The sequence below is a fragment of the Oncorhynchus mykiss genome, chromosome 12, assembly GCF_057628025.1.
Source record: "Oncorhynchus mykiss isolate SJ-2025 chromosome 12, ASM5762802v1, whole genome shotgun sequence".
In the NCBI taxonomy this organism is placed as follows: Eukaryota; Metazoa; Chordata; class Actinopteri; order Salmoniformes; family Salmonidae; genus Oncorhynchus; species Oncorhynchus mykiss.
This window is the reverse complement of record NC_143033.1, coordinates 39,606,876-39,623,697: the sequence shown is the minus strand read 5'-3', so window position 1 is coordinate 39,623,697 and position 16,822 is coordinate 39,606,876. Positions and strand designations below refer to the sequence as shown.

Below are 16,822 nucleotides of genomic sequence, written 5' to 3'. Positions count from 1 at the left end.
GAAATGTGTAATATGAATGTCATTCCCTTCATGGTGATGTATCCTAAATAGGTACACAAAGGTAGAAAAATGTAATATTCTCCTTTGCATGTTTGGGTGTTATTCTACACACTGGCTATTATTCTAATGAACTCCACCCCCAAACAAGCATGCATCAAACCTTTGTTAATTTCTCTCGTTCACTTTAGCTTGTAAATGTCCACACTCACCGAAAATGACATTCAGTAACTACTAGCTATGCTGTGTAACTTTATGAGCTGGATTTGCCAGACTTTGCAATTAGTTTTGTTCGTTTTTGCTTGTTAGCATTTAGCTAACTGGGTTTACATGATTTCACTATTAGTTTGTGCTAGTTTTGTTAGCGTTCTGGTAAATGGTCCTTTCTTGCGTTTTTAGCGCCCCTTGTGCGCTATGCCGGGAATAGCATAAATCCCTGGATGAGAGAAGAACGGTATGATGATATGAAAATCTGGATACAAAAAAACATATCATTTCTGGTGCTCCTAAAATTTTAGCAGATTTCTAATTAGCTTTGTAGGGCTGTTTTAACCACAATCCATACAGAATTTTTCATTTTATTCTAGCGACAATGATTAAAAATATCGGCAGATATCGGTTATCGTGAATATTTCCGTCCTAAAATCGGAAATCGGTAACCGATCCAAAAATCCCATATTGGTCGGGCTCTAAAATGTACTACAGAAGCAATGAATAATCTAGACTCAAAACAAAAGGAGTTTGAGTAACATATTCAGGATTAAGTTATCTTTTAAAAAAACGACAGAGAAATCCTTATCTCACCAAAGGACATTATGAATGAGGAAGCTAACTATTTTTTTTACAAATGTTTTATTATCAAGTTCCTCCAACCACAGTCACTCAATTAGCCCATGTCAGCTAACATATTTTAGATTGGTAACTTAGTCTAGCCAGCTATCATGGTTGAATTACCGACCGGGTTGTCCCAATTGATTTTGTTAGTCAATCTCACTCAGCTATCACATTAAAAAATGAAAACATTTCTCTCCACCCTATGACAAAATACGTAGAACTGCAGGAAATTAGCTGTAGAATTGAAAATGTTTCTCTACGCCTCATGGTAAAATGAGAATAATTCCATAAAAGTGGTCATAAAATTGTAGGCGGTGTCAGAGGAAAGACCTAAAAATTGTCAAAGACTCTGCTACCGCACTGCAAGCAGTCCCGTAGTGCCAAGTCTGGGACGACAAGGCTCCAGCTTCTACCTCCATGCCATAAGACTGCTGAACAGTTCATCAAATGGCTACCCTGACTATTTGCATTGAGCCCCTTTTTATTTGTTACGGAATCTCTTGCACCGGCTCTATGCACACTCACACATACTACACTGACACGCCAACACACACACACACACACACAAGCTGCTGCTACTCGGTTTATTATCTTTCCTGATTGCCTGGTTACTTTTACCCTTACCGACATGTACATATTACCTCAACTACCTTATACCCCTGTAGATTGACTCGGTACCGGTACTCTTTGTATATACAGTGCCTTGCGAAAGTATTCGGCCCCCTTGAACTTTGCGACCTTTTGCCACATTTCAGGCTTCAAACATAAAGATATAAAACTGTATTTTTTTGTGAAGAATCAACAACAATTGGGACACAATCATGAAGTGGAACGACATTTATTGGATATTTCAAACTTTTTTAACAAATCAAAAACTGAAAAATTGGGCGTGCAAAATTATTCAGCCCCCTTAAGTTAATACTTTGTAGCGCCACCTTTTGCTGCGATTACAGCTGTAAGTCGCTTGGGGTATGTCTCTATCAGTTTTGCACATCGAGAGACTGACATTTTTTCCCATTCCTCCTTGCAAAACAGCTCGAGCTCAGTGAGGTTGGATGGAGAGCATTTGTGAACAGCAGTTTTCAGTTCTTTCCACAGATTCTCGATTGGATTCAGGTCTGGACTTTGACTTGGCCATTCTAACACCTGGATATGTTTATTTTTGAACCATTCCATTGTAGATTTTGCTTTATGTTTTGGATCATTGTCTTGTTGGAAGACAAATCTCCGTCCCAGTCTCAGGTCTTTTGCAGACTCCATCAGGTTTTCTTCCAGAATGGTCCTGTATTTGGCTCCATCCATCTTCCCATCAATTTTAACCATCTTCCCTGTCCCTGCTGAAGAAAAGCAGGCCCAAACCATGATGCTGCCACCACCATGTTTGACAGTGGGGATGGTGTGTTCAGCTGTGTTGCTTTTACGCCAAACATAACGTTTTGCATTGTTGCCAAAAAGTTCACTTTTGGTTTCATCTGACCAGAGCACCTTCTTCCACATGTTTGGTGTGTCTCCCAGGTGGCTTGTGGCAAACTTTAAACGACACTTTTTATGGATATCTTTAAGAAATGGCTTTCTTCTTGCCACTCTTCCATAAAGGCCAAATTTGTGCAATATACGACTGATTGTTGTCCTATGGACAGAGTCTCCCACCTCAGCTGTAGATCTCTGCAGTTCATCCAGAGTGATCATGGGCCTCTTGGCTGCATCTCTGATCAGTCTTCTCCTTGTATGAGCTGAAAGTTTAGAGGGACGGCCAGGTCTTGGTAGATTTGCAGTGGTCTGATACTCCTTCCATTTCAATATTACCGCTTGCACAGTGCTCCTTGGGATGTTTAAAGCTTGGGAAATCTTTTTGTATCCAAATCCGGCTTTAAACTTCTTCACAACAGTATCTCGGACCTGCCTGGTGTGTTCCTTGTTCTTCATGATGCTCTCTGCGCTTTTAACGGACCTCTGAGACTATCACAGTGCAGGTGCATTTATACGGAGACTTGATTACACACAGGTGGATTGTATTTATCATCATTAGTCATTTAGGTCAACATTGGATCATTCAGAGATCCTCACTGAACTTCTGGAGAGAGTTTGCTGCACTGAAAGTAAAGGGGCTGAATAATTTTGCACGCCCAATTTTTCAGTTTTTGATTTGTTAAAAAAGTTTGAAATATCCAATAAATGTCGTTCCACTTCATGATTGTGTCCCACTTGTTGTTGATTCTTCACAAAAAAATTAAATGAAGCCTGAAATGTGGCAAAAGGTCGCAAAGTTCAAGGGGGCCGAATACTTTCGCAAGGCACTGTAGTTTTGGTATTGTTATTTTTAGGACATTTTTCTTACTTTTTAACTCTACATTGTTGGGAAAGGGCTCATGAGTAAGCAATTCACAGTAAAGTCTACACACTGTTGTATTCGGCGCTTGTGACAAATACAATTTGATATGTCTAAAATCCAATCTACTGATAAAGGAACAACAAATGTTCTTTAAAAAACTTTTACAAGGAAGGTATCCTGTTTATGAATGACACTGTAAATAAGGATGTTAAAATTATGTCACACTAGCAAAAAGGACTATGGAGATGCGTTCGGAAAGTATTCAGACCCCTTCCCTTTTTCCACATTGCTACATTACAGCCTTATTCAAAAATGGATTAAATAAATGTTTTTCCATGTCAATCTACACACAACACCCCATAATGACAAAGAAAAAAACAGGTTTTAATACATGTTTGAAAATGTATTAAAAATAAAAAACAGATATACATTATTGACATACGTTTTCAGACCCTTTGCTATGAGACTTGAAATTGAGCTCAGGTGCATCCTGTTTCCATTAATCATACCTTGTTTCTACAACTTAATTGGAATCCACCTGTGGTAAATTCAATTGATTGGACATGATTTGGAAAGGCACACAGACACATATCAGGTGCCACATATGACAGTTCATGTCAGAGCAAAAACCAAGTCATGAGGAATTGTCTGTAGAACTCCGGGACAGGATTGTGCTGAGGCACAGAACTGGGGAAGGGTACCAAAACATTTCTGCAGAATTGAAGGTCCCCAAGAACACAGTGGCTTCAATCATTCTCAAATGGAAGAAGTTTGGAACCACCAAGACTCTTCCTAGAGCTGGTCGACCGGCCAAACTGAGCAATAAGGGGAGAAGGGCTTGGTCAGGGAGGTGACCAAGACCCGACGGTCACCTGACAGAGGTCCATCTCTGTGGAGATGGGAGAACCTTCCAGAAGGACAACCATCTCTGCAGCACTCCACCAATCAAGCCTTTATGGTAGAGTGGCCAGACGGAAGCCACTCCTCAGTAAAAGGCAAATGACAGCCCGCTTGGAGTTAGCCAAAAGGTGCCTAAGGAACTCTCAAACCATGAGAAACAAGGTCTGATGAAGCCAAAATTGAACTCTTTGGCCTCAATGCCAAGCGTCACTTTTGGAGGAAACCTGGCACCATCCCTACCGCGAAGGTTCACCTTCCAACAGAACGACCCTAAATGTGATATTTCCATTGTTTTTATATATATACAGTGGGGAGAACAAGTATTTGATACACTGACGATTTTGCAGGTTTTCCTACTTACAAAGCATGTAGAGATCTGTAATTTTTTATCATAGGTACACTTCAACTGTGAGAGACGGAATCTAAAACAAAAATCCAGAAAATCACATTGTATGATTTTTAAGTAATTCATTTTCATTTTATTGCAAAGTGAAAACATGTTTTTTACAGATGTTTGAAAGTGTATTAAAAATGAAAGACACCCTTAAGTATTCACACCCCTGAGTCAATACTTTGTAGAAGCACCTTTGGCAATGATTACAGCTGAGTCTTTCTGGGTAAGTCTCTAAGAGCGTTCCACACGTGGATTGTGCGACATTTGCCGATTATTCTTTTCAAAATTCTTCAAGCTCTGTCAAATTAGTCGATGATCATTGCTAGATAGGTATTTCCATAGATTTTCAAGTAGATTTAAGTCCAAACTATACCTCGGCCACTCAGGAACATTCACTGTTTTCTTGGTAAGCATCTCGTGTAGATTTGGAAGTGAGTTTTAGGTTATTGTCCTTCTGAAAGGTGAATTCATCTCCCAGTGTGTCACGACTTCCGCCGAGGTCGGTCCCTCTCCTTGTTCGGGCGGCGTTCGACATCACCGGTCTTCTAGCCATCGCTGATCCATCTTTCATTTTCCCTTGGTTATGTCTTTATTTTCTACACACCTGGTTTTCATTATCCAATTACATGTTCATGTATCTAACCCTCTGTTTCACCCATGTTTGTTGTGCGTGATTATTTCTATGTTCAGTTCGGTTCCTGATGGCTGGTTTTTCAACGGGTGCTGTTTTCACCCGTGTGTAATATTTACCGTTGGTTATTGGTCAAGTGTATTTGTTTACCTTGTGCCTTATTTTTTGAGTATGGTACGTTGCTCACTCATTTTGCTCTCCTGCGCCTGACTTCATGCACCAGCTACACTCACCTTCTGACATAGTGTCTGGTGGAAAGCAGACCGAACCAGGTATTCCTTTAGGATTTTGCCTGTGCTTTGCTCCATTTCATTTATTTTTCATCATGAAAAACTCCCCAGTCCTTAACGATTACAACAAGCATACCTATAACATGATACAGCCACCATTATGCTTGAAAATATGCAGAGTGGTACTCAGTAATGTGTTGTATTGGATTTGCCCCAAACATAACACTTTGTATTCAGGAAAGTGTTAATTGCTTTGTCACATCTTTTGCAGTATTACTTTAGTGCCTTGCTGCAAACAGGATGCGTGCTTCGGAATATTTGTATTAAGTACAGGCATCAACAACAGTCTTTTCACTCTGTGAATTAGGTTAGTATTGTGGAGTTACTACAATGTTGTTGATCCATCCTCAGTTCTCCTATCACAGCCATTAAACTCTGTTAAAGTCACCATTGGCCTTATGGTGAAATCACTGAGTGGTTTCCTTCCTCTCCGGCAACAGAGTTATGAAGGAGACCTGTATCTTTGTAGTGACTGGGTGTATTGATACACCATCTAAAGTCTAATTAATAACTTCACTATGCGCAAAGGGATATTCAATGTCAGATTTCTTGTACCCATCTACCCTTCTTTGAGGGGCATTGGAAAACCTCCCTGATCTTTGTGGTTGAATCTGTGTTGGAAATTCACAGCTCGACTGAGGGACCTCACAGTTAATCTAAAAGATATTGCATGGGTCCTCAGATCCTCAAAAGCTTTTATAGCTGCACCAATTGAGAGCATCTTAACGGGCTGCATCACTGCCTGGTATGTCAACTGCTTGACCTCCGACAGCAAGGCACTACAGAGGGTGGTGCGTACGGCCCAGTACATCACCTGAGCCAAGCTTCCTGCCATTCAGAACCTCTTTACCAGGCAGTGTCAGAGGAAGGCCCAAAAAAAAATGTCAAAGACTCCAGCCACACTAGTCATAGACTGTTCTCTTAGCTACTGCATGGCAAGCGGTATCGGAGCGCCAAGTCTAGGTCCAAGAGGCTTCTAAACAGCTTCTACCCCCAAGCCATAAGACTCCTTGTAATAGCTTCCTTTCCTCTTTACTATAGCCACTGCCCAAGCCTGAAGTGGGGTTGTTTGGTACGCATACAGTCCACACAAGTTTTCCAAACGGCCAAACATTCAATGACATCCAGGGATATGGTGCAACAGAAATGTTGATTCTTCTTATATCTAACAAATAAATGATTCTACAATCAACTTAAAGCATACTACCTGATATGGAAAATACATAATACAACCTGTCTGTATGTATGCCTGTATGGTCAAAAAACTATACCGCTCCCGCATCTAGCAAGGACTCCCTCCCCCGAAGGCCCAACTTCCTGCCTTTATCCTAACACAATAAATGGGCAAGAGGGAAGGGCCAAAAACTGAATTACACTAACAAATGAATATATCTCAATCAGGTAAATATAAATCATAAAAGGTACGTACTTAATATTTCATCATGTACATTAATATTTAATATATTACACAAATGTACACGGAGCTCGGCATGTTCAGTCTTTTATACAAATATGTCCAAATCGGCTCTAACATACCGGCCCCTAATTGCTGACTGCACTGAATGCACAACAATTACTTAATATTCAAACGTAGAGCCAATACACAAAACATTCTATTCAAGAGCACTATTACAGTTCATAGCTATATACAAATATACAAGGTGCCATATAGGAACATAGTCCATAGATCTCAGTCTGAGTTGAAATGTAAAGGTGTTCAACTTCCAAAAATGTCAAGTTTGACGTCTAAAAATGTATGACTATGACATCAAAGAATGTAAGAGAACGACATCAACGAATCAGAGGTGCACGTGATTCTAAGATGGAGCACTGTGTGTGTGTGTGTGTGTGTGTGTGTGTCACTCCGTCGCCTCAAGGAACAGACAGAGTTTATTGATAGGTCTCTGTAGGATATTGGTCTTAGTCTTAACCATGACGCTCCGGACAAGACCTTTGGCCTCTGGCAACGCCTCCACCACACACCCCATTATCCAAGAGTTCCTTGGGGCGGTGTCATCGACGATGACCACAAGGTCACCAGGACTGAAGTTTCTCTTAGTTTTGTTCCACCTGTTCCGCTCCTGCATAAGTGGAAGATACTCCCTGATCCATCTCTTCCAGAAGAGGTCAGTGATATATTGTACTTGCTTCCATCTTCTGCTTCCATCTTCTTCTTGCTCTTTAAGGATTGAATAGAGGATATTTCTCACCAGTCGGATCAACCTCTCCCATACCTCTCAACCTCTCCCTCTCCTCTCCCCTCCCTCTGGTGGGATCCAGAGGGAGGATTGAATGACCATGTCACTCCTTCCTTCAGTAATTAATTTTGAATATTGTTGTGATCCAGCTCTTTCAGAGCTTCTCCTAGCTCTCTGTGTGTTCCAACAATGTTGGTGCCATTGTCTGTTCTGATACTTGTTACTGGGCCCCTTCGACAGACGAACCTGCGCAGGGCATTGATGCAGGAATCAGTATCCAGATAACTAGCAACTTCTAGATGGACAGCTCGACTCACAAGGCAAGTAAAGATCTATGGGGCCGAAGTAATCTATGCCCACATGGGTGAAAGGCGGCAAATCAGGTGACACCCGATCTTGTGGAAGGTCAGCCATCTTCTGTTCTCCAGCTCTAGCTTGCATCCGCCTGCAGAAGACAGCTCTTAAGGATCTTCCTTGCTAAGGAGTTAGCACAGGGTATCCAATATCGCTGGTGAAGTCTAGAAAGCATGTGACCTCTCCCAGAGTGGCCAACCTGTTCATGGATGTGGAGTAAGATCAGTCTGGAGATGTAGGAGTCTTTGGGCAGGATCATAGGATTCTTTAGTTCCGTAGGCATAGCAGATTTGCTTAACCTTCGTCCCACTCTCAGAATGTCATTGTCAACAATTGGATCAAGCTTACAGATTGAGTCGCTTCTCTTGGCACATTGTTTTCCTTTCACAACTAGTGCAATTTCTTATTTAAAGTGCTGTCGTTGCTCAAATTGAATGATGACCTTTTCTGCTTCATCTAGGTCATCCACAGATAGACTTTCTTTTCCAAATGTCAGTTTGAACTTGTCAATTTGTTCCTTCAGTGAGTTTGTCAGACTCTGATCTGATCTTGGATCAGTTGGTGAGAGAATTTTCATTTTCTGGCTTAACTGTAGAAGAAGTCTCTTCAGTTTCAGCATCCAGGCAACTGCTTTCTTCAAGCTGTTCCATGTTGAAAAGTACTCAATCAGTTTGCTGGTTGGACTCTTTTCTTCCACACTTGTGCTGTTTACGATTATGTCTTTTCTCACCTCTGGATCATCCGGAGGGATGGAGCCAAGCTCCTCGGGGACTTTCGGCCATTGAGTTTCTGTTATCTCCAGGAATTCTGGTCTTTTGCGCCATCTCTTTGAGTTCAGGAAAATTTCAACATGTAATCCTCTTGAGGCATCATCGGTTGGGTTGTGTTTGGAGTTCAAATACCTCCACTGTTTTGCTTTCGATAGGTCACAGATCATAGCAACCCTATTAGCCACAAAGGTATGGAATCTCTTGGTATCATTGCAGATGTATTTTAGCACAGACTGGCAGTCTGTCCAGAAAGTTGACTCCTCAAGTTCAATCTGGAGCTCCAACCTTAACATCCTGTCCACTCGCGCTGCAGCAACATTGGCAGTGCGAGAAGTTCCAGTCTGGGGATTGTCATCTGCTTGAGTGGAGTCACCCTTGATTTCCCCAGTATGAATGCAATGTGGACCTTTTCCATACTGTTTGTGAACCTAAGGTAGCGTGCCGTGCCATAACCTTGTTCACTTGCATCACCGAAGTGATGCAGCTGTGCGGTCTTGACTTGACCAAAGTTCTTAGGCATCATACACCTGTCTATCTGGAATCTGGAGAGCTGGTCCAGCCCTGAGAGCCATCTCTTCCATGAAATAGAGTGTTCTTCAGGGATGACTTCGTCCCATCCACACTTTAGCTTGCAGAGCACTTGAAGAATTTGCTTTGCCTTTAATACAAATGGGGCGAGGAAACCTAATGGATCATAAATAGAGCTGAGAGTTGAGAGAATACCTCTTCTTGTAAGGGGTCTGTTCTTGACAGTGACTCGGAAGGTAAACGCATCACTTTCAATGTTCCATCGGATTCCAAGCGCTCTTTCAACAGGCAGCTTTTCTCTGCCCAGGTCCAGTTCTTTTATCTACTTGGCTTTGTGTTCATCAGCGATAGAAGCCAGCACAGTGTGGCTGTTGAACCCACCCTGAGAGCACACATCCCTGAGTTTTTTTTGTGAGAGCTATGGCTTGTTCTTCTGTGGCCACTGACTTGAGGGAGTCATCAACATAGAAGTTGGACTTGACTGTTTGAATCACCTCTTCATCGTACCTCTCACAGTTGTCTTCTGCAGTCTTTCGCAGTGCAACGTTTACACAATTTGGAGAGGATATACAGTGGAGCAAAAAAGTATTTAGTCAGCCACCAATTGTGCAAGTTCTCCCACTTCAAAAGATGAGAGAGATTTTCATCATAGGTACACTTCAACTATGACAGACAAAATGAGAAGAAAAAAAATCCAGAAAATCACATTGTAGGATTTTTTATGAATTTATTTGCAAATTATGGTGGAAAATAAGTATTTGGTCACCTACAAACAAGCACGATTTCTGGCTCTCACAGACCTGTAACTTCTTCTTTAAGAGGCTCCTCTGTCCTCCAATCTTTGGAACTGCACCTAATCCAGCAAACTCAACCGGTGATCGTTCAGGTTCCTCATAGACCTTGGGTTCCTGGTTCTCAAAATAATAATAAATGGGCTGCCACATCATGGAATTGAGAAGTTGACTAAACACTCTCCAGGACCTTCAGTTTGGCATTATATGCTGCTATGTCCGTTTCCAGTGCCATTTTTTCCATCCTAACATTCAGTTGAGCTTTCTGTTGTTCCAGTTGAGCTTTCGGTTGTTCCAGTTGAACTTCCTGTTGTTCCAGTTGAGCCTTCTCCAGTTCCAATGCATGCTTGTCCTGTAATGATGCATGGCGAGCCAGTAGAGCTGCTCGTTCTGCCTCAGCTTTTAGGCGTGCAGAGGACACTGAGGAAGCAGTCTTAGAATACTTTGTTTTACTTGATGTTTTTGACACATTGGAAATGCTGTCGTGTGGTTCAATGAGCGTTTGTGGCTCAACTTCTGTTTTTTTCCCACATTTCCACCTCTTTCAGGAAATGTTCATAAGTTCTCATTCTTGGTTGATAATTGTTAATGCTCTCCTGTTCCTGTTCCTCCTCTGTGACCAGCTCTAGCACAGATTCATGAGCATTCTTAATGTCATTGAGAACAGCATCAAATGCTTCAAGACTCTCATTCACAGTTTCAATGTTTCCTCCATCAACAAGAAAGACTTTTGTTTCATTCATTTTGCGTGTACACACTCCAAGTTTGCCTCTCCGGGCTGCATAGAGTGAATTTAGATGCTCCTCTGCCCTCTCCAGTGTGGTCTTATTTGGGATTTCATCCTCCATCATTCACTTTTAGTTCACTCAGTTTACAATGACAGTTGTTGGTTTTTGATTGTTAAACGTAATGCCCCTTTAGACCTCCTTTAATGCTTTAAAACAGTCCTCCATTTCAGCAAATTGACCCATTTTGAATTGAACATGTGCAAGTTCTGCATTTTAGATGCCTTTTAAACATTTCTTCCCATTATAAGTTTTGTCCCTTTAATGAAGTTTAAACACAAAGTATCTTTAGATCCTTAAGCTGCATTCGTTGCGTTGATGCATTGCATTTCCACGTTAGGCCAAATATTAGACATATGATTAGGCTACATTGTGCATAGGATCTCAGTGTTTCCCAAACTTAAACTTCTAAATTGTTTTCATAACGCTGTGTTTTGAATTCCATTCCCAAGTTTATCAAACATTCCAATTATAAGCACATTTGCGCTTCCATAATATGCATGATCAAACGATCACATTGAACAGGGCAGCTCATTCATTCGCAGTGGTTACTCACAGCTGGCGAATTCTAGGAGTTCAATTCCATCCAAGCGAGCTGTCCTTATGGTCCGAATACAATGACAAATAGAACAATATCCAGCGTGTGTCCGAGCTGGAGATTTCCTTCCGATAGTAATCCTTCACGGAGTTTGACTTGATTGTAATGGCTTCCTTTCCTCTTTACCATAGCCACTGCCCAAGCCTGAAGTGGGGTTGTTTGGTACGCATACAGTCCACACTCAAGTTTTCCAAACGGCCAAACATTCAATGACATCCAGGGATATGGTGCAACAGAAATGTTTATTATTCTTATATCTAACAAAGAAATGACTCTCCAATCAACTTAAAGCATAGATTACTTGATATGTAAAATACATAATATGACCTGTCTGTATGGTCCAAAAAAACTATACCGCTCCCGCATCTAGCAAGGACTCCCTCCCCCGAAGGCCCAACTTCCTGCCTTTATCCTAACACACTTACCACAATACAATGAATGGGCAAGAGGGAAGGGCCAACAACTGAATTACACTAACAAATGAATATATCTCAATCAGGTAAATATAAATCATAAAGGTAAGTACCTAATATTTCATCAAGTACATTAATATTTAATATATTTACACAAATGTACACCGAGCTCGGTATGTTCAGTCTTTTATACAAATATGTCCAAATCGGCTCTAACACTCCTGAACAGCTAATCAAATGGCTACCCAGACTATTTGCATTGCCCCCCCTTCTCTGTTACTATCAATGCATAGTCACTTTTAATAACTCTACCTACATGTACATATTACCTCAATTATCGACAGCCCTGCTCCGGCACATTCACTTTGTACCGACACCCCCTGTATAAAGCGCAGCTATTGTTATTTACTGATGTTCTTTAACTATTTGTTATTCTTATCTCTTAATTTTTTTTATAGGTATTTTCTTAAAACTGCATTGTTGGTTAAGGGCTTGTAAGTAAGTATTTCAATGTAAGGTCTACTACACCTGTTGTATTCGGCGCATGTGACAAATAAAATTTGATTTGATAAAATTTGATTTGATGTGTGTGATGAGAGAGTAATGAAAACATCATGTTAAAACACTATTGGGCCAGTAACCGAAAGGTTGCTGGATCGAATCCCCGAGCTGACAAGGTAAATATCTGTCATTCTGCCCCGCGCAAGGCAGTTGACCCTCTGTTCCCCAGGAAGACGTGGATGTTGATTAAGGCAGCCCCCCACACCTCTCTGATTCACATTTCAGTTGAATGCATTCAGTTGTACAACTGACTAGGCACCCCCTTTCCCTTTATTGCACACAGTGTCACGCCCTGATCTGTTTCACCTGTTCCTGTGATTGTCTCCACCCCCTCCAGGTGTCGCTTGTTTTCCCCAGTGTATTTAGCCCTGTGTTTCCGGTCTTGCTGTGCCAGTTTGTCTTGTATGTTAGTCAAGTCAACCAGCGTGTTCTTCCTTTTTTATTTTTAATACTCTCCCCGGTTTTGACCCCTGGACTACTTTCCCGCCTGCCTGATCAACCTGCCTGCCCGATCAACCTGCCTGCCCTGACCTTGATTCTGCCTGCCCTTTGGTACCTTTTGGACTCAACTGGTTTTGACCCTTTTGCCTGTCCATGACCATTCCTTTGCTTTACCCTTTTGGATGAATAAATATTGTAAGACTCCAACCATCTGCCTCCTGTGTCTGCATTTGGATCTCGCCTTTTGTCATGATACACAGTGAGTCCATGCAACTTAATGTGACTTGTTAAGCAAATTCTTACTCCTGAATTTATTTAGGCTTGCCATAACAAAGGGGTTGAAAACTTATTGACTTAAGACATTTCAGCTTTTAATTTTTTATTAATTTGTAAAAAAAAAAAAAAAAAATGATTCCACTTTGACATTATGGGGAACGGAAGGGAATACCTAGTCAGTTGCACAACTGAATGCATTCAATCGAAATGTGTCTTCCGCATTTAACCCAACACCTGATTCAGAGCGGTGCGGGGGGCTGCCTTAATTGATGTCCACGTCATCGGCGCCCTGGAAGCAGTTGTTGTTGGGGGTTAACTGCCAATCTCTAGGGCAGAACGGAATATTTTTTTATCTTGCTGGCTCTGGGGTTCAAACCAGCGACCTTTCGGTTACTGGCCCAACACTCAACCGCTAGAATACCTGCTTGTGTGTAGGCCGGTGACAAAGATTCTCAATTACATCCATTTTAAATTCAGGCTGTAACACAACAAAATGTGGTAAAAGACAAGGGGTGGGAATACTTTCTGAAGGCACTGTGTATGGACATCCTGCACTCTTTGCCCATTAGCAATCAGCAACCAGAGCATTCTCTTACGTTGTGGTTTCTCTTACTTCCTCAGCTACTCACTTCCTGCCTTGAGATGACAGTATCCACAAGAAGACAAAGTAATGTGCTACCAGACTAGATTTTAACATGACAAAGCTTAAGAAGTGGGGGCTGGGGGGGAAGGGGACAGAATTAGGGTCACCAAATCAATCAGACAGCTGCTGTCAAGGTCCAGACACAATAGATTAGTGGTCGGAGGCAGTATCTGAAGGCAGGGGGCTTGTATCACAATACTCAACAGCATGCTCCTCTCTTCGTTTGCTTTTCCTTCAAGAACACTAGCAGGAAAAGGATTGGATATGTTTTCACCAGCTAGTTCTCTGAGAACATTATGAAAGAATATCAATTAAATCTATTTATATAATTTAAATCTATTTATATTAACATTTAATATTAGAATTATTAGAACATAAAGCCCATGATCCTTTAGCACAATGCCTCTCCTGGAACATCTCCAACCAGTAAACTAGCTCTGGTATCACTGTTTGCCTCACCCTTCACAGGGAGGCCTTAACTGAACCTCTCCTCATTAAATTATCCTCCAGCTCATCACAAAGGATGAGCACAGACCGACAGACAGGGGATGTCTCTCTCACTTGGTTGGGATAGGATTAAGCACTGCATGACTCACAAACTTACATAAAACGAATATTAAATGGTTATCCGACGCATAACGTATATTTTTAATACTCCCAAAAAGTATTCTTAAAAATCGTCTTTGACCATGACCTGGCCTTCTCGAAGTCAAAAACATTGCCAGCTCACTTTATAGAAATAAAACGTTTTGTGCAGGCGTGAGTCCAGGTCATCACAGGGCACTGAGGCCAGACACTTTCTCTAGACTGATAGAGACATAAATAGTCCTCACTGTCCCAAATGTTCTCATAATCGAGATACAAACATACTCTACGATCCCTCCACCATTCCTTCTGACCGTCACTGGACTCACTGTCACTCCTGCACTACTGGACTCCCATGTATTCCCCCGGTACAGTGTCTTGCCATTCAACAAGAGGAGACTAGTTTTCATGCCCATTTTTTCACTTGAGAAATACTGCACCAAACATCTTAAGTTAGATGGAAGATTGCGAGACGTCCTTGGCAAAAATGTCAACATTAATTACAGATTTCTTGATTTATCTTTAACTAATTTAAAAATCAAATCAAGTAAAGGTCTTTAGAGAGTTTACGAGAACAGACGGTCGCCTAGCCGAGTTCTGCTAGGAGAAAACTGAACCCATTTATGCGGACACCTTTAGTCACAGATCCCTCACCATCTAGTAGAGCCAGTCAGTTGATGAGCCCGCTAGCTACAGAAGGGTCCGAAATTATTGACACCCTTGATAAAGATGAGCAATAATGACTGTATAAAATAAATAATTCAAATACTGAGCTATATTGTATGCTACATTTTGGGGGGGAATTATATTATTTTATACTAATACACTTGCTCAGAGAAACAGATTTGGCTTAATCAGGGGTCGAGATCATTGACAACCCTAAAGATTCTTATAAATAAAGTAGTCTAAAGGTAAGTATTTGGTCCCATATTCCTATCACGCAATGACAAGCTTGTGACTCTACACACTTGTTTGGCTGCATTTGCAGTTAGTTTTGGTTGTGTTCAAAGATCATACCCCCAAGACACGCTAACCTCTCACCATTACCAATAACAGGGGATGTTATTATATCTAGGGGTGTGATCTTTGACCCTCTAACTTTCTCACTCATCATTATTCACAATTCATCCAGGATTATCTGTAACCATAGTAGCATCCACATGAATGTAGAAGTGTTTAGAAACATATTCTACTCTTACTTACAGTAAAAGTGACTCAAACTACACAATACATTATTTACCATTCATTTCTATTATGCACAAAATAATCTGAAACACAACCAGAACGGACTACAAATGCATCCAACAAGTTTGTAGTCATTACATGATAGGAATATGGAACCAAATACTATACTTTAGACTACTTCATTTATAAGAATCTTCAGGGGTGTCAATCATTTTGACCCATACCTTTGAGATTTGTTTTATTACTAGTTAAACAAAATCTCTTCTGTGAGCAATTGTAATAATATAATTTCCAAATTATTTTTAGTATACAATGTAGAACATTTCTTGAATTATTTATTTTATAGTCATTATAGCTCATCTTTATCAAGGGTGTCAATAACTTCGGACCTTACTGTATATCCCGCACCCAGACATCACACTCAGACAGATGCCTGCCTCCCTCCCTTCCTTCCTCTCTACCTCTGTTTCTGTGGCGAGACGCTCCGCGGGAGGGCTGGGAGGGTGGCCGGCCGTGAGGTGGGGGAACGTGTTTTGATGAGCCCATTCTCTGCTTGTTTGGCCCGCTGACAAAGCCAACAAACTGACGGAGAAAAGCAGCTTCCTATTTTCTATCGCTGCCGTTGACCTACTTAATGTTTCCAACAACAGCCTTAACACAGGAAGAGGGTGACAAGCCAAGGAAACTCAGCATGCTATAGCTAAGATCTAACACAGAGGAAATAGAAAATAAGGAAAGATGCCAATGTTGCTTTTCTGTTTGAGAGAGGGGTATGTAACACTTTATTTCAAGGGTACCTACATTATGATGTCATGACACCTTCATAACACATTCACAAGAAAAACATAGGCATTTCATAAAAGTCAGCCACCCAACACTGGTCATTGCAGTATACCTACTATAGGTGACATAATGGAAATGTCAACTTGCGAGTGTAGACATGTGTAAACATTTTTTAAATACTTACGCACCGCTTATGAATTTGTATGAATAGGTTATGAGGTACTTATAGTAGGTACCCTTCATAGAGGTGTTTATTACTGGTTAGGTTCTAGTCACAATGATGCTGGTTCTCAGTCTTTTGTTAGTATTTTCCACCCTCTGTAGGCTAAGCATGTGTGAGACACAAAATATGTCTGACTGCCAGGGATAGATACTTTACTTAACACAACATCAACAACAGAGTTCTAAGCATAGCCAATAAGCACATGACTAAAGGGGTATTTTCAGTCCAGACAAAGAGGCTAGCAGCTAATGCGGAACCATTTGAGAGAGGAGGACGGCTTGAAGGGAGGAAAAAGGGGAACAAGAGGAGG

The 16,822-nt window shown here is 41.2% G+C and overlaps 1 protein-coding gene across 2 annotated transcripts in view; it reads right to left on the bottom strand.

Moving 5' to 3' along the window:
* LOC110537574 (uncharacterized) overlaps positions 1 to 16,822 on the bottom strand; it is a 79,150-nt gene that overhangs the window by 59,452 nt on the left and 2,876 nt on the right. The gene's annotated exons all lie outside the window — the stretch shown is intronic.